General features: G+C 49.1%; 1 long non-coding RNA gene across 3 annotated transcripts in view; it reads left to right on the top strand.

Moving 5' to 3' along the window:
* The window catches only part of LOC139228675 (uncharacterized), a 96,046-nt gene that overhangs the window by 45,542 nt on the left and 22,814 nt on the right, over window positions 1-27,690 (top strand). Inside the window, exon 3 of one of the 3 annotated variants that reach the window (XR_011587597.1) lies at window positions 21,867-22,186. The exons of 1 other annotated variant lie outside the window; for it this stretch is intronic. This is a non-coding gene — a long non-coding RNA (uncharacterized lncRNA). Of the gene's footprint in view, window positions 1-12,945; window positions 13,598-21,866; window positions 22,187-27,690 lie in introns of those variants that run through there. One more of the 3 variants, XR_011587598.1, reaches the window with a different exon arrangement.

The raw sequence follows: 27,690 nt of genomic DNA, 5'->3' as shown, positions 1-27,690 counted from the left end.
TAGTCGTGATCCACCCTGTCGAACGCCTTCTCTTGGTCGAGGGATAGGAAGGCGACCGACAGACCAGCCTCCTGGGAACAATGGATGAGGTCCCGGACCAGATGGATGTTATCGTGGATTGTCCGGCCCGGGACCGTGTAAGACTGGTCGGGGTGGATCATGTGGTCCAGCACGGCACCAAGGCGAGCAGACATCGCCCTGGCGAAGATTTTGTAGTCCGTGCTGAGGAGGGAGACCGGGCGCCAGTTCTTAAGGAGGCGGAGATCGCCCTTCTTAGGCAGCAGGACGATGACTGCCCTGCGCCAAGAGAGGGGCATCTCCCCGGTCGCCAGACTTTCCCCCAGGACCCGCGCGTAGTCGCTCCCCAGGACGTCCCAGAACGCCCTGTGGAACTCCACGGTCAGCCCGTCCAGCCCCGGGGATTTTCCCCTCGAGAGCCGGGCGAGGGCACCGGTCAGCTCCGCCAGGCTTAGCGGAGCTTCCAGATTTTCGGCGCCCTCCGGGCTGACCTTCGGCAGGTCCTCCCACAAAACTCTACGCGCTTCCTCGCTGGACGGATTCGGAGAGAACAGAGCCCCGTAATATTCACGGACCCTGTTGTTGACGCCCTCCGGATCCGAGACGAGAGAGCCGTCGTCGGCCAGCAGCGTCAAGAGCTGCTTACGGACACTCTGCCTTTTTTCCAGCGAGTAGAAGAAGGGGGAGCCGCGGTCCAGATCCCGCAGGAACCGGATCCGCGACCTCAAGAACGCGCCTCGGGACCCGACGAGCTGCAGGTCCTTCAGCGCGGCCTTCTTCGCTTCGTACACCGTCCGCAGGGCCGGGTCCCGGACGACTTGACCGAGACGGGCTTCCAGGTCGAGCACCTCTTTTTCTAGGTGCCCGACTCTGGCCGCCCGCCTCTTGGTCGACCCCCTCGCGTACTCTTGACAGAAGACGCGGACGTGAGCCTTGCCCACGTCCCACCATAGCCTCAAGGAGGGGAAGCCCCCCTGCTTCCTTCTCCAGTCGGACCAGAATCGACGGAACGAGTCCTGGAACCGCACGTCCTCCAGCAGCCGGTTGTTAAAGTGCCAGTACGCGGACCCCGTCCTCGCGCGGAGCGAAGCGAGCTCCGCCCACACCAGGTGGTGGTCCGAACACGGCACCGGCCGCATGGAGGCCGCCGGGACGCAGGAAACGTATGCCCGAGACACGTAAAGGCGGTCGACTCTAGACCATCCAACTCCAGGCCTCACCCAAGTAAAGGCGCTGGAGTCGGGGTGGAGATTTCGCCAGACGTCCACCAAGTCGAAGGACCCGACCAGGTCCCTCAACTTCTCCATCGCCGTCATGCACTGCGGGGCACCGGAGCGGTCCCTCGCCTCGAGGGTGCAGTTAAAATCCCCCCCGAGGACAATGCAGTCGCCGACGTCGACGGAGCCAAGAAGAGCGGACACCTCTTCAAAGAAGCGCGTTTGCTGCGGGCCGGGCTGAGGGGCGTACACGTTCACGAGATGGAGCGGCACGTCCCCCAGGCGAACCGTTACGTGCAGCAAGCGGCCTGGCACGGGCTCCTCGACCCCCAAGATCTCCGGCTGAAAATGCGGGCCCAGCAAGATGGCCACCCCACTCGAAATAGCGGTGAGGTGGCTCATGCGGACCTCTCCTTGCCATTCCAGGAGCCACGTGGCTTCGTCTCCCGGAACGGTGTGGGTTTCTTGCAGGAAGCACACCGCATATTTCCCCTCCCGCAGGAGCGAAAAATTGTCAAATCTACGGCGTGCCCCTCTGCCGCCGTTGATGTTGAGGCTGGCTATGGTTATCTTCATGGCAAAAGCATAGTGCAACCTCTACCTTAACCTATTGTGGGGGAGGGAGCGGAGTCTTTTGTTGAATTCCGCTCCCTCCGCAGCCCAGCGAGGAGTCCCTCGAGCTCGCGCAGCTCAAGGTGTTGCGCCTTTGTCAAGGGCCCGCCCGCGGCCAAGGTTTTGACGGCGGCGCGGACGGACCCCTTGATCAGCTCTGGCTCGGACCATTTTTCCAGGGCCAGTCGGGCTTGGTTGCAGCGACCCCGGCTCTGGGCCAAAAAGTCCCGGAGTTCCCGTGCAGGAATGAGGATGGTCCCGGCGGCGGCCGCGAGCAGATCCACCGCCTCGCTGGCGGTGGTCTCTAGGTCTTCACCCGCGTCCCCCACCGAGTCCCCGTCCTCCTCCGGGAGGTGGCCGCCAGCAGCCGGCCCATCGGCCGCACAAGGTACGGCAAATGAACCGGCCGCTCCAACCGGCCCTGGCTCTGCCCCGATCCCACCCCCAGGATCGTCGGCAGAGGAGTCCCCACTGGGCTCTTTTAAAAATGGTGCCGGGTCAGGAAATGACAGCGGAAGGGGTTCCCCCTCCGCCCCAGGAACTGGGGAACAAGGAGAGACCCGGCCATAGGAAATCCCCAGGCTCCCCAAGTGCACCAGCTCCAAAGTAAGGGGCGAGGGTGGGTGTTCCTCCCCCTCCCCGCTGCCACCCCCCGGCCCAGCGTCTACAGTGTCATTAAAATCAGTAAATCGTGTTTCTGCTGGGTCGAGCGACTCCCGGGGGAAGTTGGGTATTGGCTGGGCGGGCTCAGGTTCGGCCTTTTCGGCCCCGCCCGCCTCAGTCCCCGGGACGCCCGGCCCGGCGGCAATGCATTCCTCCGCGGTCCCCACGCCCCCCACGACAGACAGATCTTCGACTCCATCCCCAGGAGGCAGCGGCTGGGCAGCCTCGACTGCCTCACCCTCCCCGGGGACAGACTCTTCGCGCCTGCAGCGCAATTTGGGAGCGCTGGTGGGGGACGCGGGACACGCGGCGGGCACCGACTCCTCCGCGGAGGGATGTTGTTCCCCCTCCGCCTCATCGGAGCCGCGCCTCCTTTTGTTCCTGGGGGCGCGCGGAGGCAGGGAGACCCCCATGTCTGCCGAGGCCTCCCGCTCCGCCCCCGCCTTTTCCTTTCCTTTCCCGCGCCCGGGCCCCTCTGTGGTGTTATTCAAGGGCTCGGGCACGGGCTCGGGGCACCACGCGCTCGCCGGTGACTGGGTTGGGCTGAGCGCGGTGGTCAAACTTTCCGGCGCACTGAGGGGACCCGCCTCTAGATGTCTCGTCTTCTTCCGCGCCTTCCTTCCGTTCGGACGCTCTCCCTCCCCCCCACCGGAGGCCCCGAAAACAAAGGCCTCCGACGATGCCCGCGCACCTATGGCTCCCGGCACGCGGACGCAACTAGGGGGAGGGGTGGCGGCGGCGCCAGCCTTGGCCGCCCTCGGTGGTTTGGCGGCCTTGGAGGCGGGGCAGTTCTTGCGAATGTGCCCCACCTCCCTGCAGGCATGGCACCGCACGCCGTCCAACGTCCAGAAGACGCGGTAGGCAGTCCCCTCGTGCGCCACATTAAAAGACCCCTCCGTCGTCTCCTCCCGCGCCAGCCGGACAAAGAGCTGGCGGCGGAAGGAGAACACGTGGCGCAGGCTGCTCTCCCTGAGGCCGAGCGGTATGGGGTTGATCCCCGACCTTACCTCCCCCAGTTGTTGTAGGTGAGGGAGGAGGAGCCCAGCGGGAACAAAGGGCGGGACGTTCGATATGATGACCCTCTGCGCGGTGGCCTCGAGAGGGTCCACCGGCAGGAATGTCCCGCCCACCGTGAGCCCCTTTTCAAGGGCCAGGGACACCGCCCGCTCCGACCCCAGGAAGAAAACAGCCTTCCCAGACATCTTGGAGGCCGCGACAATGGCCGAGGGGCCGACTACCCCAGCCATCGCCCGCACGCACTCCTCAATGCTCATTGTGGGGTGAGTGTAGCTCTTGACCCCGTGTTTCCTGGTTATAAGTCTGAAATGGCAGGGCAGCGGGTGGCGCAGGAGGTGCCGTGGAAGCGGTTGCCACCTGCGCATACGTCTTCGCTGGCCCTGCCACCGGCGTGGATGGAGTCGCCATCACGGGGTCCCTTTAAGGGCTACACCCACCCCAAAGTCACAAACCTTAATGGTCTTGATTGGCCTCGTTTGGTTTGACTGAGCAGAGGAGCTCTTAATGAGGCACCTCTCCCCTAGTTGGTAATTGGGGAGGGGCCTTGCTCCCTCTGCTCAGTTGTCTTAATTGTTTTTTTTTTAAATTAGGAAGAAAGGGCTCTCAGAGAGAGAGGGGAGAAACAGAGAGTAACGGAGAAAGAGAGAGGGGGGTGGGAAGGGGGGGGGGGGGCTGCGAGGGCAGGTCTCCCCTCGCAGCTGTGGGTGGGTGCACTCCCCAGATGGCAAAACACACAAGCACAGTCTTTGGGTTGGTCTTCAGGTGGGGGGAGAAGACGTCTTCACCTGGGGTAGCTAGAGCCACCAGGCACACACTCCCAACGATGTTAATTGGTGATTTAAAGAAACTTCAGCCTGGTAGCTCCAGCTATCCCAGGCTAGGCAAATGTGGGGGGTGGGGGGGGTTCCAATTGTGGGGGGGGCCTAGTTGTAAGCAAGGCCCCCACGCACACTACCACACACACACACACCCCCCGCGATGTTCCGGCCCTCAGTGGTCTTTTTTCCTCCCCCCACCGATACAACAAATTCTTTTGGGAAATGCACCCACACCCACCTGTAGAAAGTGTAGAGTCTCCCTCCTTCCACACTGTATGTTGTTGGTTTTTCCCCCTCTCTCCAACTCCTTGCAGAAATGGTAAAGTTGTTTAAAGTTTTCTGTTCTCCTCCTCTCCCTCTGGGTAAAAGTTGGTGGTGAAGCCCCTTCCCTCCTTCTCTTCCTGGGCTGGTCTCAGGGCTCTCCAGGCAGGAGCACAGGTTGCTAGCTGCTCTCCTCACTGCTCACAGCTCCAACTGAGCAGGACACGCCTCCACTGCTCCACGATTGGTTCCTTGTGCATGACAGAAGGATAGTTTGCAGGTGAAGCAGCTAATCAGGAAGGCGAATGGAATGTTGGCCTTCATTGCGAGAGGGATGGTGTACAAAAGCAGGGAGGTCCTGCTGCAACTGTATAGGGTATTGGTAAGACCGCACCTGGAATACTGAGTGCAGTTTTGGTTACCTTACTTAAGGAAGGATATACTGGCTTTGGAGGGGGTACAGAGACGATTCACTAGGCTGATTCCGGAGATGTGGGGGTTACCTTATGATGATAGATTGAGTAGACTGGGTCTTTACTCGTTGGAGTTCAGAAGGATGAGGGGTGATCTTATAGAAACATTTAAAATCATGAAAGGGATAGACAAGATAGAGGCAGAGAGGTTGTTTCCACTGGTAGGGGAGACTAGAACTAGGGGGCATAGCCTCAAAATACGGGGGAGCCAATTTAAAACCGAGTTGAGAAGGAATTTCTTCTCCCAGAGGGTTGTGAATCTGTGGAATTCTCTGCCCAAGGAAGCAGTTGAGGCTAGCTCATTGAATGTATTCAAGTCACAGATAGATAGATTTTTAACCAATAAGGGAATTAAGGGTTACGGGGAGAGGGCGGGTAAGTGGAGCTGAGTCCACGGCCAGACCAGCCATGATCTTATTGAATGGCGGAGCAGGCTCGAGGGGCTAGATGGCCTACTCCTGTTCCTAATTCTTATGTTCTTATGTTCTTATCGGTGTTTGTGAAACCCTGGTCTGCACAAAATGACTGCCACATTTCAAATAACAGTGACCGGACTTCAAAGAGTAATTCACTACATGTGAAACACTCCCAACATGCCTCCCAACCTGTGTCCGCAGGGCTCCGCGGAGAAGTCAATAAAAAGTGAATGGATTTTTGGAGAATTTTTCAAACTTCACTCTGTAGCCTGGCTGCAGATATACCAGCAGTTGTGAAGCCCTGGCAACATGAGACTCCTCCTGACGATTGGTCTCACTTCTTGCCCATTTCTGGCAATTTTACACCCCCAAAAAGTACAAAACTTGCATCAATACAAAGCCGAAACATTTTCACATCACAGAAAATGCACAATATAACTTTGGCAAAACAGTACACACTCACAATATTTACCATATTGGTAAATATTTTTGCACTTCATATTCTTTTTCCATATAAATCACCACTGAACCATCAAATTACCCTCAAGCCAAATTTATTATCTTCAAATGTAATGTAATTGCCATTCCATTATGGAGCACTAGGGGTCAGTACAAAACCACATAACAGCAGTTAGAGACTCAGTAACGCTGTTCTTATAAAGTGACTTTCTACATTACATTTTCAAACATTGCCCTTTTGACTATAATGTACTCTTCCTTGACATGATTCTGAATTACTGACAGTATGAATTGCATTCTTGACATGATTCTGAATTACTGAGAGCATTTTTCTCTCTGAGGAGGAAATGTAACATTCATAAAATTCTCTTCTCACAAAATATTACATTTTAAAGTTTAATCATTAAAATAAAATACAATGTTCTGCTCTCAAGGTGAGGGATGTTAGTGCTGGAGAATGGAACTTTCATCATTTCAGCCACCCACTGCCCCATCAATCACTCCCAGGTTAGGTACAACACGGGTTGGATACAGAGTAAAGCTCCCCTTGCTCTGCCTTAACAATGTGCCTTATTCACAACCTTGGAAAAACAGCCCACACTATAGCAGTGTGGCATTTCCCACACTAGCCATCCAAAGCTTCTCTAAATTAATAATTAATACCAAATTAGGGATAGTTTTCTACTGTGCGCTATTAACCATTGGGAACTGAGTTGAGAATGGCCAAACTCTATTCACACAGTATCTTTATAGCCAGCACAGAGAGTAGACCCTCATTCCATCAGGCCAATCACTTCCATCTCTTTAATTTCTCTATAATCCACATTTCATATTCAGGTTGTTTAATCTGTTTATTTGGGATGTGTTTTGTTTAACATACTATTTATTATATTTCATAGTAATGTGTAATCTTGCAGGTTCAGAACAGAGATGTGTTTTGTAACACTGTTGCAAAGAAAATCCTGAAGATCAAATCACCAGTCCATATAGATTAACCAGAAATAGCCAGATAGTGCTCTGAGACCTGAGACATTTATAAAAGCTAAATATTTCATTTTAATTAAAATGTCATTTTTGAAAAAAGAAATCTTTGCCATGTATTTGTTCCTGATTGATATTATACACTGTTACCTTGAAGTTGCTCATACGAAAGGTCATGTAACTCTGAGCACATCATGGCTGGTTTGTTCATTCACTGCAGCCATGTTCCACTTTTTGACATTTAAAAATGTCTGGAGATTGACCAGGAAACAACCATGTAAATCATCAGTATTCTGGCTCCTGATTGGTTAAGAAAAATTGGACATTTAAAACCCACTTTTTAAGTTGCCAAGAAGTGGAAGAAAGAGGACAACTGAAGTGTTTAAAAGCTAGGTTTTAAATAATAATGTACCCAAAAGAAAGGTTAAATAGACAAGTAAAATTAAATTTAAGTACTAAAAAGGGTCAGAGAGAATAGAAAAATGCGGAAAACAAGGGAGCAAGATTAAAATGTTTAACCATTTTCAATTTGAGTAAAAATGATGTGTTACTGATTATTTTAGTCACATAGGGACCGAAATTTCCCCCACTTTAAGGTCCAATGGGGCAGTAAGGTCTTTCCGACCGAGGGTAGCCGGATGATCCGACCCATCCGAAATTGCCGCCGGGCCTGGGGCAGAGAAAACACGTTTCCGCCGCACCCCAGTCGGGCACACGGCGACTCCTTTCCGCCTCGCGAGGGAAATTGCTCCGCAGGAGTGGAGCCGTCGGCGCCCGCGACAGCTTTTCCCGGCAGGAAGCTGCCAGTGGCTGGGCAGCACATCCACCCTTAAAGGGAAAGGCACACCGCCGCGGCCGCCATTTTATTTTAATTGTCGACCTTCTCTGAAGTCGGCCCGGCAGTGGTGGCCACGGGTTTGGCCGAGGCAGCCCAGCACCCCTCTTGGGGGCCACTAAAGTGGCTGTGGAGTTCGCAGCGGCCCTCCCCTTTAACTGCAGGGGAGGAACGTTGCTACGCATCTGCGCTGACGTCCTCAGCGTGGCGTCCGCCTTCCACCCTGTTCCCAAAGCACTTCTGTCCTTCAGCCGTCCCAAACACCGCCCCGACAAATTAAAAAAAGTTAAATGTGCCAATTTCCCTCTTTTCTCCGCCCCATGGATTCAGGCAGGGAATATTAATTTAATTCGAATTATCAACCCTGTTTGAGCGGAGGGCAATTTTGGCCCCATAGAGTTTTTATGGGTGGGGCAGAGTCCAAGCTAAGGTTGTGGAAGGAGCACGACTCTTCTCATTCTGTGTTGTATGGTGCTACAGCTGCTGCCTCTCCTCCTTTCCTGAAGACGCTCAATGTTATTTGGCTAACAGTCCCACGAGCTCTGGCTGCCCTCCACTATCTTGCTCATTCTTCATTTGTGAATCCAGACATTAGTATTTGGGGGGGTGACTCACACCAAAGATCGACCTTTCCACCACAACTCTTTTGGGAGGAAAAAGTAAACATTAAATGCCCCCCGATCTGGGGGACACACCAAACATTTTTCAAGGCCCTTTTTTCAACCTTTCCACCACCCCCAATCCAGCTGCGGTTATTAGACAGTGAACAAGAGTGGGAACCCTGGCAACATTTTTCTCCCTTCCCTCCACCAGGGGCAATTATAGTGCCACAGCTGCCAGCCTATTTAAAACTTGATAGCTAAGTGAGCAAAGACCAGGGATTGAACCTGGGACTTGCCCAGTCTGGATGGCTCACTATCAGTGCACTAGCCAGCTGAGCCATTGGGACTGAGTTTATTCCTCGATATCTATAATGCCTTTGGTATGTCCATGTGGAAACTGTAATGAATTAATCGGTTTTGTTGTTGGAATTTTGCAGAACACATGGACCAACTTTGTTAGGTTTCCAGGAGGTGATAAATTGCCCTTCCTTTAAGAACTTGTCTAGCCATTGAGAGATTCATGTTTGTCTACACAGCTGGGACAAATAAGAACCCCTCATTCACAGCGAAAGCTTGCTCAAACAGATGTTAAACAAACACAGCACGTTGTTTTAGTCTGAATTGCTGACCCTCGGTATGAGTGGCACAGGGAGATTGCAATGACTCTCTTGTGTCTTATGAGTGACAGTGTGTCTGTGTGTGTGAGAGAGCGAGAGAGAGATCAGGTCATTAAGGCCTTAACACATAATACAGATAAAGCATTCCCATCATGTCACGCTTAGTCATGTTTTAGTGATTTTTCACAATCATTTTGGAAAGGTTGTTGAATTTCCAATGAATGGCAGATACTCTGGTAAATAAAGTATCATTTTGCTAAGCCCAGTTAGTACATAAGAATTTTTAAGAACAGGTAAAACCTAGGTCCAACAAGCTAATCGCTGTCTGACAGATTAAGCCCACTTACATGCCTTCTCACCATATCCCTCAGCCTCACTTACCCACCTTTTCATCATTCCATTCAACCTCACCTCCCTGTCTTCTCATTAAATTGCTCAACGACAGATTTGCTGCATAGATGTACAGTTTACCAGGTGTTATCGTATATTATTGTTGGGAGAGAAAGAATATGCCAGAGTATGTCAAAACCACGATACTGTATAAATTCACTGCATCTCTTCAGGATGGATTTTGCTGAAAAATCACAGTGTGTGAGTCCGGCATTATTAATGTGAAAATCTGCCAGCGACTTGTAATGTGGAAGAGATATCGTGTGAATTGCGAATCGCTGCAAGTTGCTGGCCGATTTGCGCTGTTCCGCCGTTAGCTTCACAAAAACGGCATCTCGCCATTAACCTCGTCGTGTTTCATTAAGTTGCTGTATTTACACATTAAACGCATCACAGAATGTTAAGTCTAGTAATTAACAGCGTAAGTACCCTTTTAACGATGTGATAATTGTTAATCACTGCCAATCGACCACTCTTTTTCTTTTGGAGATTACACTATCCACCAACACAGTGAGTGCAGGCAATCAACCCCTCTTGCCCAGAAAGTGAACAATTAAAAGTGCGAGTCTTCATGTTGTGAATTGTTTTTGGAGATTTTAAAAATGTCAAATTTTTAATTTTTGTCTCACTTTTCCTTTCTGTTTCTTTTTCTCTCTCTCTTAATCCAATCTTTCTTTCCCTCTCTTTATTTGTCTTTCTGTACCTGACTTGACATTGAATTCAATTCACCCTCCTTCTCAATCCTTCCTCAGTTTATTTCTTAATCCTTAAATCCCATTGGTTAAGGAGATACACTGTTTGTCCCGTTGTTCACCAAGGTCCCAGATGCCCCCTTGCCCTCGCTGCACCATTATCAGCTCACATTGTTGGCAAAAATGTTTAAAACCTGAACATGCATGAACAAGTCTAACGAACAGAGCACGCTGTGAAATCCCTCACTCCAGCAAAATTTGGCCCTTAGTTTTCATCTCAGACACACCTTTAAGATGCGTTTTCTGGAGAGTGAAGGATTGGGGGTTGTGCTGAGAATGCAGGTTGAGTGGGGTTAATCTACAAAGAGAATGCCTATTTTTCCAGCATATTCTTACCTTTCCTTGCTGGTGCATGGCTCCACAGACAGTGGCCGCCCTGTTCCTCATGTTTAAATCTAGAAACAGGCTATTCAACCATGAAGGTAATTATAGTCCAGCCAATCATGTCTTGACCAGACACTTTCCCATGGTCAAACAAACACTGGTGTAAGGCGGTCGAGGGGGTTGTTCAACCCGATTGCCTGCCTCTCTTCCGCAGTTACGTCCGAGCCAGGGTGTCCCTGGAGATGGAGCACGCGGTGTCCACCGGTATGCTCACAGCCTTCTGCGAGAGGTGGGCACTGGAAGGACTGGAGTGCATCATTACCCGTGGCAACCAATTTTAATTTGATCGTTAAAGTTTAATCTGCCGGTTTTAGTGCCCCCCGTTAACAACTGGGCACCTGATTTATAGATTCACAAACTTGATTTAAAGTTTCTACTCAGATAGTTGCAGAGCTGTTGTGGGAGTGGCCTAGCCACTTGGAGCTGTGAGCCAATTTAAAAAAGAAAACACAGGTGTATGTGTGGGAATGCACTGTTGTTTCCAGTTGCGAGTGGTGCTGTGGAGTTAGCCCTGCAATGTACAGGAAGCAGATTTAACCACACTGCAACCCTCCAACAGATTGCAGAGTGGCCCCGTAATACAAAGGAGGCATTAGAATTGCAAGGTCACAATGGATGTCTGCTGTGGGAATGCAGAATCCACTGGAAAATAATCCACATTTTTTTTAGATTAAAAAGAGATTACATTTCAGAAGGTGATTAAGGAACTTGTATATAATTGTAATTGGAAAATGCTTGGTTATAACCCCACAAAATGAAATGTTCCAAGATTGAGTGCTTGGGGAAGTGTGACTGACCTTTCAGTGCTGTGTTACTAAGTGCGTGCAATTCTCCTGTCGTTGTATCCAAGAAAAATAAAAGTTTGATAAATAACCGTTTTGACAGGAGTCATGACCAGAACATACAATAAAGTTTCTATTCCACAGAGCCTTCAGTTAAGCTTTCCATCACTGTCACAACCTCTTTGTCTGTTTTTATCAGTACTACTGCAGTAAACACTTAGAGGATGAATTTCCTTGATGTTTCCAGTGTCTTCAGCATGAACGGCACAGGAAGTTTCTTCAGACAGGAAAATCAGAAGTCGTTGCCATCCCATTTCCGCCATTAAATCGCTTCCCCGGAGTTCCCTCGCACTGTGTGAAGTTTCCCACGATCCATCCACCGCATCCCAACTGATATAATTTGCATATATCAAAATGAGGGCTAGTGGTGCTGCAACTCCAAGTTGGTTTTGCACTCCTCATGCACTCTGTGTAACATAGACTGAGAATTATGAGGCACAGCAGCTCATCTAATGCAGGTGGACATCAGGAGTTTGAATAGCAGCTGGGCATGCTGGCACAGCGCCTAAATTCGGCCGACGTCCGCCGCGCGGCCAATGCCATCGAGTCCCTAAAAACAGCTCTGGGCCCTGACTCCGTTAGGTGTGTCGAGGAGGCTCAAGCACGTGGGGAGATCCCGTCCGGACGGAATTCCTCATTGGCGCCAAACCCCAAAACCTCCCTCGGGAGCCGGCGCCTCACAACTTGAGCCGCCTTGGGGAAATCCCCTCCGTGCCTTTCAGTTCTGCGCGGAGGGGTTTCCTGTATAGGCTGCTCCTGCACACTCTCAACTTTGCCATCCTCGTCTGCCGTCCGGACACGCCATGGCGTACCATCTTGCCGTTCGGAGGAGGCGGGGGTCCCCGATGGAGTGCACTCTACGCGGGAGTCCTCCCACTATTTATCGGGGACTTGGCCTGGAGGGTGGTGCACAGAGCAGTCCCGTGCAACAAATTTTTATGCCGGTTCACGGGCGCCCAGGCCGCCTGCAATTTCTGCGGTCTGGAAGAGTCCGTGTTCCATATTTTTATTGAATGCACGAGGTTGCAGCCCCTGTTCAACTATTTAAAGGGGCTGCTCCTGAAATTCTGGTTGCACTTCAGTCCCACACTCCTGATCTTTGAGCACCCTGTGGGGAGGGGAGCTGGTAGGTCCGAAGGCCTCCTTGTAGGACTGCTCCTGGGCACGGCAAAGCATGCCATCAGCCGGTCCAGGCAGCGGGCAGTCGAGGGGGTCGTTCAGCCCGACTGCCTGCCTCTCTTCCCTGCGTACATCCGCGGCAGGGTGTCCTTCGAGATGGAGCATGCGGTCCACTGATACGCCCACCGGTGGCCACCGGAGGGACTGGAGTGCATCATTACCCCCAGCAACCAAATTTTAATTTGATTTTATATGTTTTAAAGTTTAATTTGTTTTAATTGCCGGGTTTTTAGTGTCCCCCTCCCCTTTTATAGGGGGCACTTGTAGATTTACAGTTTTAGGGCCCCAAAAAAAACCACAAAAAAAATATTTTAAAAAAATATATAAAAAGGGTCATGATAAGTGTTTGGAGTGTCCCCCAGATCGGGGGGCACTTGAACTAATGTTTATTTCTGTTTCCAACCAAAAGAGTTGTGGAACTGTTGGAGGCGTGGCCTAATCATTTGGAGCTTGCAGCAGTGAGAGAAGGAGCTCTCTGCTTTTGCTCCTGCCTGAGGCCTTGTGGAGAACCCTGAAAACACCCCAGGAAGAGGAGGAAGGGGCTGACTACAACTCAACATCCAGAAGGAGAGGAGGAGAGCAGAAAATACTACAACTTTACTGCCACAGAGAGTTGGAGAGGGGGAATAATAACAGCAGCTGGGAAATGATTTTGTTCAAGATGTTTTGCCATTCTGCTTACAGACACTTGTATTTGCATCTGACAGACCACCAGCAGATTTTCATGATCTTAAAAGCACGTGTTATGCTGCCTGGGTAGGTTGGGAGGGGATCTGCAGGAGATCGTGTATCACGAGCAGTTGTAGCTCTTTACAACTTTGCCATTCAAGATGGGCTGCTGATCTTGCTGCTGATTTGTTGGATCCAGAACAACATGGCAGAGCGTTTCAGGATGACCAAAACTCAGAGGACTCCTCAGTGACTGCTGCAAGGGGCATTAGAGCACATCTCATCACTCAAATCTGCTCTTCTGTGTAACACAGTCTACCTTCGACACCACCACCGTACTTCCTTCTCCCCCACTTTCCAATAAAGGAACATTCCCTCAATCCATTGCCCGTCCTACAACTCTTTTTGAGACAAAAGTAAACATTAAATCAAGTGCACCTGATCTGGGGGACACTCCAAACATTTTTCAAGGCCCTTTTTTGGGTTTTTTTGTGTTTTTTTTTGTTTTGTTTTTTTTGGGCACTAAAACCATAATTTACAAGTGCCCCCTATAAAACCCGGCAATTAAAACAAATTAAACTTTAAAATATATAAAATCAAATTAACATTTGGTTGCCGGGGGTAACGATGCACTCCAGTCCCTCCGGTGCCCACCTCTCACGGAAGGCCGCGAGTGTACCGGTGGACACTGCGTGCTCCATCTCTAAGGACACCCTGGCGCGGATGAACGCACGGAAGAGAGGCAGGCAGTCAGGCTGAACGACCCCCTCGACCGCCCGCTGCATGGTCCGGCTGATGGCACCCTTGGCCGTGCCCAGGAGCAGTCCTACAAGGAGGCCCTTGGATCTACCTGCTCCCCTCCTCACAGGGTGCCCAAAGATCAGGAGTGTGGGACTGAAGTGCAACCAGAATTTCAGTAACGCCCCTTCTACAACATGACAACGCTCTTTGCCCCTACATGACAGTGCCATTAATCAATACCTGAGCGAATAAGTCAGCACTAAATAAGTGAACCCTTTCATATATAATTGTAACCTCCATGTATTACAATGTGCCATATTAGTGCACATTATAGTTTTGTAAAGGGCAGTTTGTGTTTGACTAGTTTAATTGCAATTTTCAAGGAAATCACAGAATGTGAGAACATTACGGATGTTGTATATATAGATTTTCAAAAGATACTTAATAAGATGACAAATAAAAGACTTGTTAGAACCCCCCGCCAGCTGTTCCGACGTACACGCGCAATAACTTCGTAGGGAGTTGATTGGAGCAGCCAAAAACTAGGTCTGGCCCTGGAAATGCCAGATTCCAGCCTTATGCCAAAGAATCCAGATGATCTTGTGAGGGCAGAGTCTTAAACAGCCCTCAATAAGTCCATCGTCATAAGGACACGGCTGGGGCCCTGGCGTAGGCACACCTCCCGGAGTACTGTGGTTGTCTGCCCCGGGCCCGGGCTGGGATTGTGACCTGGACCCCAGAATATCTGGCAGCAACTTTTCTTCGGTCCTATTTGTGTTTACATTTCTTACTCCCTGGATTGTCCTGTTCGAATTCTCTAAGCCTGAAGGTTTAGAAAAGGGATGTTCTTAATGTTACTGCCTCATTGGTGGATAAATCCTACATCAGAAGATCTGTTAGTTTCAGCATTTTGAGATATATGCAGATTACTAAGAACATGAATTGAAACTTTACGGTCTGGAAATTGCCTCAGGGTTCCCCTGGACTGCTTTTGCATAACTGAAAGACACCGGCACCAGAGAGAGTGCCTCTTAAATTAGAAGGGTGGCGCGTAGCGTCTTGCTCAGAAGATGGTTCCAAAACTCTGAAGCTAAAGCCCAATTTATTTGACAGCTGACATTTGGGGAGATTGCTGAGATAATCCAGCTTCTATTTGTGTGGCTAAAATAATCTGAGACATTATCCGCTATCTCTTTTTACCAGTTTGCTGTCAATGTAGCAAGGAATTTTTATTAAGTGAACATGGATTGTTTTGGAAGTTCTGTCTTTTTTCCTTCCATTTGTTTTCTCCTCTCAACCTGAAAGTGCTGGCTCACTGGGGTACAGTTCCTGGGTGCTGACTCTCACTGGAGTACAGTTCCTGCATGCTGACTCTCACAGGGGTACAGTTCCCCGGGTGCTGACTCTCACTGGGGTACAGTTCTCCGGGTGCTGACTCTCACTGGGGTACAGTTCCTCGGGTGCTGACCCTCACTGATGTACAATTCCCCAGGTGCTGACCCTCACTGGGGTACAGTTCCCCGGATACTGACTCTCACTGGGGTACAGTTCCCCCCGTGCTGACCCTCTCTGGGGTACAGATCCCCGGATACCGAACCTCTCTGGGGTACAGTTCCCTGGGTGCTGATTCTCACTGGGGTACAGTTCCCCAGATACTGGCTCTCACTGGGGTACAGTTCCCCGTGCTGACTCTTACTGGGGTACAGTTCGCCGGGTGCTGACTCTCACTGGGTACAGTTCCACAGATACTGACTCATCCTGGGGTACAGTTCCCTGGGTGCTAACCCTCACTGGGGTACAGTTCTCTGGGTGCTGATTCTCACTGGGGTACAGTTCCCGGGTGCTGACTTTCACTGGGGTACAGTTCCCTGGGTGCTGACTCTGGGTTACAGTTCCTGGGTGATGACTCTTACTGGGGTACAGTTCCCCAGGTGCTGACACACCCTGGGTTCTGTTCCCGGGTGCTGACTCTCACTGGAGTACAGTTTCCCAGGTGCTGACTCACCCTGGGGTACAGTTCCTGAGTGCTGACTCTCACTGGGATACAGTTCCTGGGTGCTGACTCTCACTGGGGTACAGTTCCCGGATGCTGATTCTCACTGGGATACAGTTTCCCGGGTGCTGACTCTCACTGGGGTACAGTTCCCCTGGTGATCACTCTCACTGAGGTACAGGTCCCAGTGTACTGAATCTTGCTGGAGTACAGCTCCCTGTGTACTGACTTGCTGGACCATGGAGAGAATCATAGTTGACCCAATCCAGATATCCAGCTCAGGTCATTACATGGCTATCAAGAGCAGGAATCCCGGCTAATATATACCTTCTTATTCCAGGGATACTGAGGCTAAATGTGATGAACATTTTAAACTTTGCCTCACAATACTTTCAGTTATACTACAATTGCTACCAAAACCGAAATAAAGTGAGACCAGGAGATCGTCTCTTACCTACATCCATTGGGCCCATTTTATACCCAGGTTACACTATTCAGTATGTGTTGATGCAAAAGTGAAACTCTTTTACATTGAGGCAAAATGTATGGCATAATTGACCTGTAAAATTCATAGAATCATACAGCACAGAAGGAGGCCATTTGGCCCATCGTGCCTATGCCGGCTCTTTGAAAGAGCTTTCCAATTAGCCCTACTCTGCTGCACTTTCCCCACAGCCCTGAAATGTTTTCCCTTCAAATATCCAATTCCCTTTTGAAAGTTATTATTGAATTTGCTTCCACCACCCTTCCAGGCAGTGCATTACAGATCATAATAACTCACTGCATAAAAAATATTCTCCTCATCTCGCCTCTGGTTCTTTTTTCAATTTCCTTAAATCTGTGTGGTCTGGTCACTGATGCTTCTGCCACTGGAAACAGTTTTTCCTTATTTATCTATCAAAATCCTTCATGATTTTGAACACTTCTATTAAATCTTCCCTTAACTTTCTCTGCTCTAAGGAGAATAACACCAGCTTCTCTAGTCTCTACATGTAACTGAAGTCCCATATCCCTGGTACCATTCTAGTAAATCTCCTCTGCAACCTCTCTAAGGCCTTGACATCCTTCCTAAATTGTGGTGCCCAGAATTGAACACAATACTCCAGCTGGGGCCTAACCAGTGATTTATAAAGGTTTAGCATAACATACTTGCTTTTGTACTCTTATGCCTCTGTTTATAAAGCCAAGGACCCGTCTGCTTTTTTAACATCATTCTCAAATTGTCCTGCCACCATCAAAGATTTGTGTATGTATACCCTCAGGTCTCTCTTTCCTGCAACCCCTTTAAAATTGTACCATTTAGTTTATATTACCTCTCCTCATTCTTCCTACCCCCTAATATGCATCACTGCACACTTCTCTGCATTAAATTGTATCTGCCACCTGTCTGCCCATTTCATCAGTCTGTCTATATCCTCATCACTGTTTACATTTCTGAGTTTCGCATCATCTGCAAACTTTTAGATTCTGCCTTGTATACCCAAATCCATATATATTAAAAAGAGCAATTGTCCTAATACCGACTCCTGGGGACACCACTGTATACCTCCTGCCAGTCTGAAAAACAACAGTTCACTACTACTCTCTGCTTACTGTCTCTTAGTCAATTTTGTATTTACTCTACCACTGCCCCTTTAATCTCATGGGCTTCAATTTTGCTAACAACTCTTATTATGTGTTACTTTATCAAACGCCTTTTGAAAGTCGAAATAAACAACATCAACCACACTATCATCCAACCCTCTCCGCTACTTTATCAAAAAACTTAATCAAGTTAGCCAAACACAATTTGCCTTTAACAAATCCATGCTGACTGTCATTTATTAACCCATATTTTTCCAAGTGACAATTAATTTTGTCTCGGACTATTTTCTCTGTCTCAGAATATTGATGTTTTTGCCATTCACATGTTCATAAGACCCTGATGTCCAAAAGCACTGAATTTAAGTGCTTGCAGACTAAATTCCAAATAAATCAATAAATGTGTCTGGTCTGAGTAAAACACAAGAGAGCCAAGGATAACTTGGAAAGCCTGAAGGAATGTTCACGTCTCTTGGTATGGTGTTGGAGTATTCTGTCAGTAAGCTTGGGTAAGCGATGTAAACCAGACAATTTAAAAACAAGATTGTATAAAATGGTGCAATTTAAGGAAAGTACGTTGGGTCGCTCAGGAAAAAAGTTTCTCTGGGATTTCAGCTTCTTTCTACTTTTCTGCAACTGTTGATAAGAAAGGCATCTCTTAGAAAGATCCCAAAACACCACACGTACAGTAAATGACTTTGAAGAGCAGTAACAGTTGTTATAAAGGCACACTTAGCAAATGTTTTGTACTCAGCATGAACCCACTAACAGCCATGAAATGAATGATCAGTAATTCCATTTTTTTGTGGTGCTGGTTGAGGGCAAAATGTTGGTCAGGAAATCAGAAGAATTTCGCTTCTTTCCTTCAAACAGTGCTATGGGATATTTAATGCCCATCTTAACAGGCAGATAGAACCTTGATTCAATGTGAATCCAAAGAATGGCACCTCTGATAATGTGCCACTACCTTGTATTACACTGGAGTAGCAGCCTAGACCAGGGATTTGCACATTGGCCTTTTAGGTGTGTATCATGGAGCCTTGGGACCCACATATAGAGGGGAATTTTAATCTGGAGATGCACGTGGGTTTTGATGCGGGTGGGGTGGGGGGTTGAAACTGGCAAAAATGTCAGCATGTCGAGATGCTGGCTCCAACCCATTGACTTACTGGTTTTACTAGAGCGTGTTGGGCTGCATGCGTGCAAACCCCTCATTAGAGGCAGGTTGCCTATTAACATATGTTAATCACTCAATTGGAGCGATATTTCAACGGAGTTTCAAATTTAGCAGTGCATCCACAGGTTTCCTTGGCTTCCTGAAATTCGCCAGTGAAGGTAAGGCGAGAGCACAACAGCAATTGAGGGGGCTGATTCAAACTCAAGGAAATACTGCAACAAATACTCAGTACTCGCAGCTATTTTCTTACCTGCTCGTGGGAAAGGGTTTGTTCACAGTACTTTTACTGAGAGTTTACTTTCAACACTTTGACTCCTTAGATTAGACCTCGGACGAGGACCAATATGACCAGCAAACAATAAACATCTCACATTCATTTTATTGGTAGGTCCCCGGTCCCAAGGGTTCAGATTGGAGAGTCAAGTGGGTCACATGCTAAAGACACAAATATCCAGTTCAGATCACAAGGGGATACAGTTGTTATAACCCTGTGGTACGGTATTGTACAAGAAGAACTTGGACAATATGTCTCTACTGGTGTAATTCTTGGCTCAATGGTAAAACTTTTGCTTCTGAGTCAGAAGGTTGCGGGTTCAAGCCCACTCCAGAGCACATAATCTAGGCATAATGTGGGCTGACGGTTCAGTCCAGTTTTAAGAGAGTGCTGCACTGTCGGAGGTGCTGTCTTTCAAATGAGACGATAAACCGAGGTGTCTGTCTTCTCAGGTGGCTGTAAATAATTCTATGGCATTACTCAAAGAAGAACAGGGGATTTCTCTTGGTGTCCAAGCCAATATTTCTCCCTCAACCAACTCCATCAAAAACAGATTATCTCATTGACCTCATTGTTGTTTGTAAGACCTTGCTGTGCCACATATCACTACATTACAACAATAACTACACTTCAAAAAACTTATTTGGCCATGATGCGCTTTTTAATATCCTGAGGCCACAAAAGACAATTCTTTTTACTCCAGCATGTAAGGGGGATGGGATCTATTTATGAAAGCATTTGATGAGGCTATGTCCCCTAGTCCTAGACTCCCCAAACAGCGGAAATATTTTCTCTCTGCCCTATCAGTTCCCCTTAATATCTTGAAAACTTTGATCAAAATGCCACTTAACCTTCTAAATTCCACGGAATACAACCCTAGTTTGTGTAATCTCTCCTTGTAGTTTAACCCTTGGAATCCACGGGGCCGAAATTCAGGTCCGCCACAAACCTGGCGCCCGACCGCTTTTTTCCCGCCATTACCGCCGCAACATTTGAGTCGGGAATCTGACCGAAATTAACCAATTTTTTTCAAAAAATGGCGGCCAGCGGTATTGGATGGCGGGAATCGGGGCTTTGCAGTGGTGTTGGAGCATGGATTGCAGCAAGGCTCTGAGGGTTCGACTGCAGGACATGGCTAAGTGAGGCCCTTCTTTAATGCAATTTCACCCTAACTGCGCCCACTGTGCCTTTCTTTCTGAAAGTATGCAGCCTCCATGCAGCAATCCCCTCCCTCCCCCTCATGGCATCTCTTGTGCCATTTATGCTTGCAGATGAGAGGTCCATTCACAGTGAGCGAGCGGGGGGGAAATGACTGATGACAGCCTGGACAGCACTGAAAGCTGAGACCAGAGAGGAGATGCTGAGATGGAGAGGCAAAGCCTGGACAACAGCCTTGAGGGGCGAGAAAGCAATGGGCATCCTGACACGCGGAGAACATTATGGACTTGAGCCAAGTAGACATGCTGGAGCCCCCACCATCCATTGGCAGCAACTCCCATGAAGCAGAGGACGAGGGGGACACTCTTGGCTCGATGAGGCAGAGGGCGAGGAGGACACTGCTGGCAGCACCGCGTCACTGCTTCCACTCACGCGCACCAGCTCAGATACTGGGAGTATGTGTTTGAATTTAGTGGAGATAACAGAGGGGCCTGCACTGGGTGTTGCACCAGGTCCTAATGGGCTGCAGCATGGTGATGGGCATAGGGAACCTCTGTGCCATCTCTCCAAGGGGGCGAGTCCGCACCGGAGTTCTGCTAAGGAGGACTCAGATGAGCCTATCGCTTTTGGGGCTTATGAAAGAAGGGTGGAGGCCATGCATTCCCAGATGTTGGGGGCAGTGGTGAGGAGCGTGGAGGAGTACATATTGTCGGCAGCTCTGCGCACACCATGGAGCCCACCATTGCCAATGTGCAGGCGATGGTGGATTCCCAGAGAAATCGTGCGGGTTCAGCTGTGATGCCGCAACTGGTAGGTGATGTGGCAGCTGCAATTGCAGTTCAGGCGCATGAGAATGAGCGCATCGGTGCTGTTTTGGAGAGGATGGTCACGGCTTTGCAAGAGTCGACGGAATGTCTAAGTGCTGTCATATCTGGTGGCTTTGAGACTGTGGCTGCTCTCATGCAGTCTCAGCTGGATGCCACCCAACACCTCAATGTTACCTTCCCAGCTAGGTGCACTACGGGCCATGGGGGACCTTCCGGTATGGTGCCACAGTAGCACCTGACCTCCCTCAGATTGGTGGTGGTGGTAATGTGCTGCCCCCGGGGAGTGATGCAGGCTCCTTGGACCAGGATCCTGATGATGTGCTCCCTTAGGATCACACCATTCCTGACCCCAGACCTGTCACTCCGCCATTGCATCCATCCACGGACTCGCTCGAGCCAAGGCTGACTGAACCCTCCCAGGAGGGTGCTGACCAGTCTCAAGCCGGCCCTTCCAGGGCCAGAGCTGGTTGAGGGCATCCTAGAAGGACATCTGTAGCTTCCACACAGGAAATACAGCAGCCTTCCTAGACCCACGAGGCAGCCATAGATAGGGAGACACTGTGGCGTAGTAGTAGGATAGGCACGCATAAGAGAGGTTATAAGGAAATGCACAAGGGTGACAAATGATGTTTTGTTGTTTTTTGGCACCATTTTTTATGATGACATGAATCTAATTTGTGTTGATATATCTGGGCAGGTGTGTGATGAAATAGATCTTTAATTTGTGTTGATATATTTGGGCAGGTGTGTGATGAAATAGATCTTTATTTTGTGTTGATATATCTGGGCTGGTTTATCATTTGACGGTGGGCAATGATAGATGGCCATGTAAAGGCAAAGCTGAAGGGTGATGTGGGCTTGAAATTAAGTAAAACGAGCAGCACTCAGACGCTTTGCACCTCCCTTGCAGGGTTGGGATGGCGACGATGCCACCTGGGTTGCTGCTGACGTGCATCCTGGTCCTCCTCCTCCTCCTCCTCCTGTGCCTCCTCCTCCTGTTGCTGCGCCTCCTCCTGAGGTGGAACTGGTGGATCCACCTCCAGCGGCTGGCCCCTCGTGATGGCCAGGTTATGTGGCATGCAGCAGACCACGACGAAAATGGAGACCGCTCAGGCGAGTATTGCAATGCACCACCAGAACGATCAAGGCAACGGAACCTCTGTTTGAGGTTGCCTATGCAGTCCTCAATTATGCACCTGGTGGTGGAACGAGCGTCGTTGTACGAGTGTTCGGCAGCAGTCCTGAGGTTCCGAAGGGGAGTCATGAGCCATGTGGACAGGGCATATCCCTTGTCCCCAAGCAGCCATCCACAATGCTGGTTTGGCCCCGAGAAGATGGCAGACACACTGCTTTGGCGCATGATGAAGGAATCATGGCTGCTGCCTTAGTACCAAGCATCAATTGCCAATATCCTCCACTGGTGGTCGCACATCAGCTGCACATTCAGAGAGTGGAATCCCTTTCTGTTAATGGAAATTTCAGGGTGGTGTTGTGGCGCCCTCAGGGCGACATGTGTGCAGTCGATAGCCCCCTGCACCATGGGGAACCCTGCAATGTGGTTCCACTTGCTTCTTCCCCGTCATGGGGAAGGAGATGTAATAAACTCTTCTTTTATGGAGGGCATCAGTCACTTGCTGGATGGAGCGAGTGGCAGAAAACTGGGAAATATTCAAAATGTCTGCCGTTGCAGAATGGAATGAGCCAGTCACCTAAAAGTTCAGCGCGATGGTCACTTTTGTCTCGACGCTGAGAGCTGTCCTCAGCCTTGTCTGAGGTTGCAGATCTGCCCGCAAGAAATTGCAGAGTTCTCTCAGGACCCTTCCTAAACCTCAGCCTTTGCACACATTGTTCATCACTGAGCTGCAGGAAGGAAAATTGAGGTCGGTACACCCTTGCATGGTAGTGCCTCCTTGCCCCAGGTCTGTGCTAGGCCCCTCCGATGCCAGCTGGATGATTCCCTTCCTCCTCATGCTCTTGTTCTTCCTCAGCCTCTGGAGGCTGAAGCTGGCAAGCCTCTGGCTCCTTGTCCACTCCCTGGTGTGGTGGGTCAGCGTCCCTGACCCTCCTCCTGATGCCACCTTCTTCCTGCCCAAGCTCTCTGTGTTCAGGTCTGCACCCAGCTCCAGCCCCTTCTCCATGTTGGACAGCCATGGCTACTGCCTCCCTTGCCCGTTACCTCTGGGCCCGTTGCTTATGGCGTGCCTTCTCCTGTGTGCCTCACTGCTTCGCACAATCTAGACAAGGCGTTCCCCTGCCAACACAGAGTCCATCACGTTTTCAGGCTGAACTCTCACTTGGAGGCCTCTGTGCAGAAGTGAATGAGGCCCCCAGGCTACCGGTAGTGACTGCGAGTATAAAATGCCACTTTTTAAAAGTCGGCAAAAGTTGACAAAAGTCCTCAACAATTTTTGGAACTCCCAAAGCAGTTTCCACAAATCTGCAAAATCTTCACCGACAAATATGGCAATTCGATCAAATCTCCATTCTCCTGCTCTGGCTGTATCGAGCAGCCCGGCTCAGTGCTCCGACACAAAAAGCTGTCGGGGACACCGTCAGGAATCAGGTAGGCCTTATTATTCTGTATTTGGGGTGAGGGGCGGAGCGGCAGCGGTGCGCACTCTGATTGCGTCATCACTGCCGCAACCACAGTACCGCCACGGAAGACAGCTGATCGGGGCGGAAGTTGGCACCGCCAGAACAAAGGCCTAGCTGAATTTCGGTTGCGGCGGCCATTTCGCCAGAAAGCGGCGGCCGTTTGACTCCGCTGCTTGGCCAACGCAATCCGGCGGTAACGGGCCTTATTCGGGACCTGAATTTCAGCCCCCACGTGTCATTCTGGTACATCTACACTGCACTCCCTCCATGGCCTCTATATCTGTCATAAGGTGAAGCACCCTGAACTGCTCATGCTACTCCAGGTGTGATCTAACTTGGGTTTTGTATAGTTGTAGCATAACTTCTACCCACTTGTATTCTAGTCCTCTAGATATAAATTCAACTTTCCATTAGCTTTTTTGATTATCTTCTGTACCTGTCCATGACATTTTAACGATCTGTGTATCTGGATTTTGAAGTCTTTTTGGTCCTCCACTGTTTCTAGCTTTTCACCATTTAGAAAGTACACTGATCTCTCCTTTTTCAGTCAAAAATGGCACACTGGTCAAAATTTGGAATACTTTGTTGGATTTTGAACTGTAGCATTGGTATGGCTCAAAACCTACAACCTTCTGATAGACAAAGTGTAAGAGACTAGTGACAAATGTTATTTAGCAAAAATGTTTTACATGTTTTGATGTCAGTTGCATTAAAAATTTGTATTCTCATCAATTGTAGACAAATGCTTTTACTGTTTCTCTCCATTATTAAGGGAAGACCAACATAACTAACTACGGTCAAGCTTTAGTCAACTGTGTTGCTCTGGCTATGCTTGGGAGGAGGCATACAAGTTAGACTAATGTCGGCTGTGGCTCAGTGGGTAGCACACTTGCCTCTTGAGTCAGAAGGTTGTGGGTTCAAGTCCCACTCCAGGGACTTAAGCACAAAAAATCTACGCTGACACTGCAATGTAGCGCTGAGGGAGTGCTGCACTGTCGGAGGTGCCACCTTTCAGATGAGATGTTAACACGAGGCCCTGTTTGCTCTCTCTGGTGGACGTAAAAGATCCCATGGCACTATTTTGCAGGGGAGTTATCTCTGGTGCCCTGGCCAATATTTATCCATCAATCAACATAACAAAAAAACAGATTATCTGTTTATTGTCACGTTGCTGTTTGTGGGAGCTTGCTGTGCACAAATTGGCTGCCACGTTTTCTACATTACAACAGTGACTACACTCCAAAAGTACTTCATTGGCTGTAAAGCACTTTGAGATGTCTGGTGGTCGTGAAAGGCACTATACAAATCCAAGTCTTTCTTTTATAAAATAATGTCCATGGGAGCAAGAATGCCATACTGATCTTCTGTTTCTAGAATATTCTTTCCACATTGCCCAAAGTGATTACTCAACCCATTTGGGATTGGTACATCAATAGAGAGTGCTCTCACTGTTACCCAAATGGCCATCACCTATTTGACACTAATAATCTTCTATTACTAAGCAAAAGAATAGTCTTCTGGCATTTTGTAAGCTAACAAATGAAGAATGGCCACTTGGGATAGGTTGGAAAACTCCGAGGGAACCTTCAGCAAAGGGTCAGCACTTTCAGCGGAGGAGAGAAAATTGTGGATAAAAACAAACTAGGAATGTATACGTTAAACCATGAATAGGTTAACGTTAGGGAAAAGGAATATATAAAAATAAACGTTCCAGTCTGGTGTAAACTCCAGCTTAAAAATGCCTTTACATATCACTCTGTCAAACAGGAAGAGCATTGTTTAAATAGTTGTTACATTGGTAAAGTAGTACGGTATTGCTGTTTGTAAGTGTTGGCAGTCCAGTCTGTCTGAGGTCATTGCAAACATGAAAAAGAACAAGTTTTACCTTTAGAGACTTACAATTACATCTTGTTCGGTTAATTTGGAAAATACTGGCACATCTGCTTTCCTGCCATTTCAGGCTCCGATGAGCATTTGTTATACATTCAGAAGGGATATAAACAACAAGCCATCAAAATTTCTCATTGAAGCACGTTCTGCTGCTCATTAATTATATTTTTTGCCACTTCTCAAAGGCTCTCCAGGAAATAGCACCACCCTGTGTTCTGAGCCCCGCAGGGCAGGAAGGTCCCCGGGTTCATTCTCCTCCCTATGCTGAGTGAGCTGATCTCATCCAGGATGCGAGAATTAGTCTCAGCAACACATGGGTAGAGAGAAGGGGAAAAAATCAGCCACGGTCCCAAGTCCCAGTCATGATCGAGTGACTTCTGCTGGAACGTGCATGTGCACACGTCGGATAAGGGCAGGATCAGGCGATCAGACGAAACTGTGATAGCCATGCGGCCAAATAGGATGCCAAAACTCACTGCCAAGGATTGCACATGAAGACTGGCCACATGGAGCGGAGCCAGCCCACTTGGAACCCATAGCCCAGCAAGAGCCGGTGCCTTTAAGAAAGAAGGAGAAGGGAGAGAATTGGTTGAGAACATTTTGGTGACGAAAAATGACTTCTTTGAACAAACTTGGAAGTCCTGCCTGTGAATCCTGGTCAACACTGTGCTGCCACCAAGTTCATGGTCTACAGGGCTGTAGTAATACCTGCCCTCCTGTATGGCTCAGAGACATGGACCATGTACAGTAGACATCTCAAGTTGCTGGAGAAATATCACCAACGATGTCTCCGCAAGATCCTACAAATCCCCTGGGAGGACAGGCACACCAACATTAGCGTCCTCATTCAGGCTAACATCCCCAGCATTGAAGCACTGACCACACTCGATCAGCTCCACTGGGCAGGCCACATAGTCCGCATGCCAGACACGAGACTACCAAAGCAAGTGCTCTACTCGGAACTCCTTCACAGCAAACGAGCCAAAAGTGGGCAGCAGAAATGCTACAAGACACCCTCAAAGCCTCCCTGATAAAGTGCAACATCCCCACTGACACCTGGGAGTCCCTGGCCCAAGACCACCCTAAGTGGAGGAAGTGCATCCGAGAGGGCGCTGAGCACCTCGAATCTCAACGGCGAGAGCATGCAGAAATCAAGCGCAGGCAGCGGAAAGAGCGTGCGACAAACCAGTCCCACCCACCCACCCCTTCCCTCAGCAATTATCTGTCCCACCTGTGACAGAGTCTGTGGCTCTCGTATTGGACTGTTCAGCCACCAAAGAACACACTTCAGGAGTGGAAGCAAGTCTTCCTCGATGCCTATGGTGATAATGGGGGGTTGTGGTACTGGCCGGCAACCCTGCTGTCATGGGTGCACATCCCACCCGTGGTAAGTAGTATCATTTAAGTCAGTAAATCTCATTTGTTGGCTGACATCAGAAAAAAATGACCATGAAAACTATCAGATTGCTGTAAAAACTCAAGAGGTTCAATAATGTCCTTCAGAGAAGTTAATCCATCATCCTTATCCAGTCTGGCCTACAAATGACTGCAATCCCATATGACATCACCCACATCATGAAAACAATTAATTAAAAAACAAGTTGTCTGCGTTCTGGAGCCAGCGCATAAAAAAGAGGAACAATTTCACTATCATCAGCTTAAGCTCTGTTTTGAATTTGATAAAGTGAGGTTGAAAAGAAAAGGAGAGAAGAGTCAACAAATAAAGATTTAACTGGACCAGCCACATAAATACTGTGGTTACAAGAGCAGGTCAGAGGCTGGGTATTCTGAGGCGAGTGTCTCATCTCCTGACTCCCCAAAGTCTTTCCACCATCTACAAGGCACAAGTCAGGAGTGTGATGAAATACACTTGCCTGCATGAGTGTAGCTGCAACAACACTCGCGAAGCTTGACTCCATCCAAGACAAAGCAGCCTGCTTGACTGGCACCCCATCCACCACCTTAAACATTCACTCCCTTCACCACCGGCACACTGTGGCTGCAGTGTGTACCATCTACAAGATACACTGCAGCAACTCGTCAAGGCTTCTTCCACAGCATCTTCCAATCCCGCGACTTCTACCACCTAGAAGGACAAGGGCAGTAGGCACAAGGGAACACCACCACCTGCAAGTTCCCCTCCAAGTCACATACCATCCTGACTTGGAAATATATCGCTGTTCTTTTATCATCGCTGGGTCAAAATCCTGGAACTCCCTACCTAACTGTGGGAGTACCTTCACCACACG

This window comes from Pristiophorus japonicus, chromosome 18, assembly GCF_044704955.1.
Source record: "Pristiophorus japonicus isolate sPriJap1 chromosome 18, sPriJap1.hap1, whole genome shotgun sequence".
Lineage (NCBI taxonomy): Eukaryota > Metazoa > Chordata > Chondrichthyes > Pristiophoridae > Pristiophorus > Pristiophorus japonicus.
This window is presented reverse-complemented; position numbering and strand designations above follow the sequence as displayed.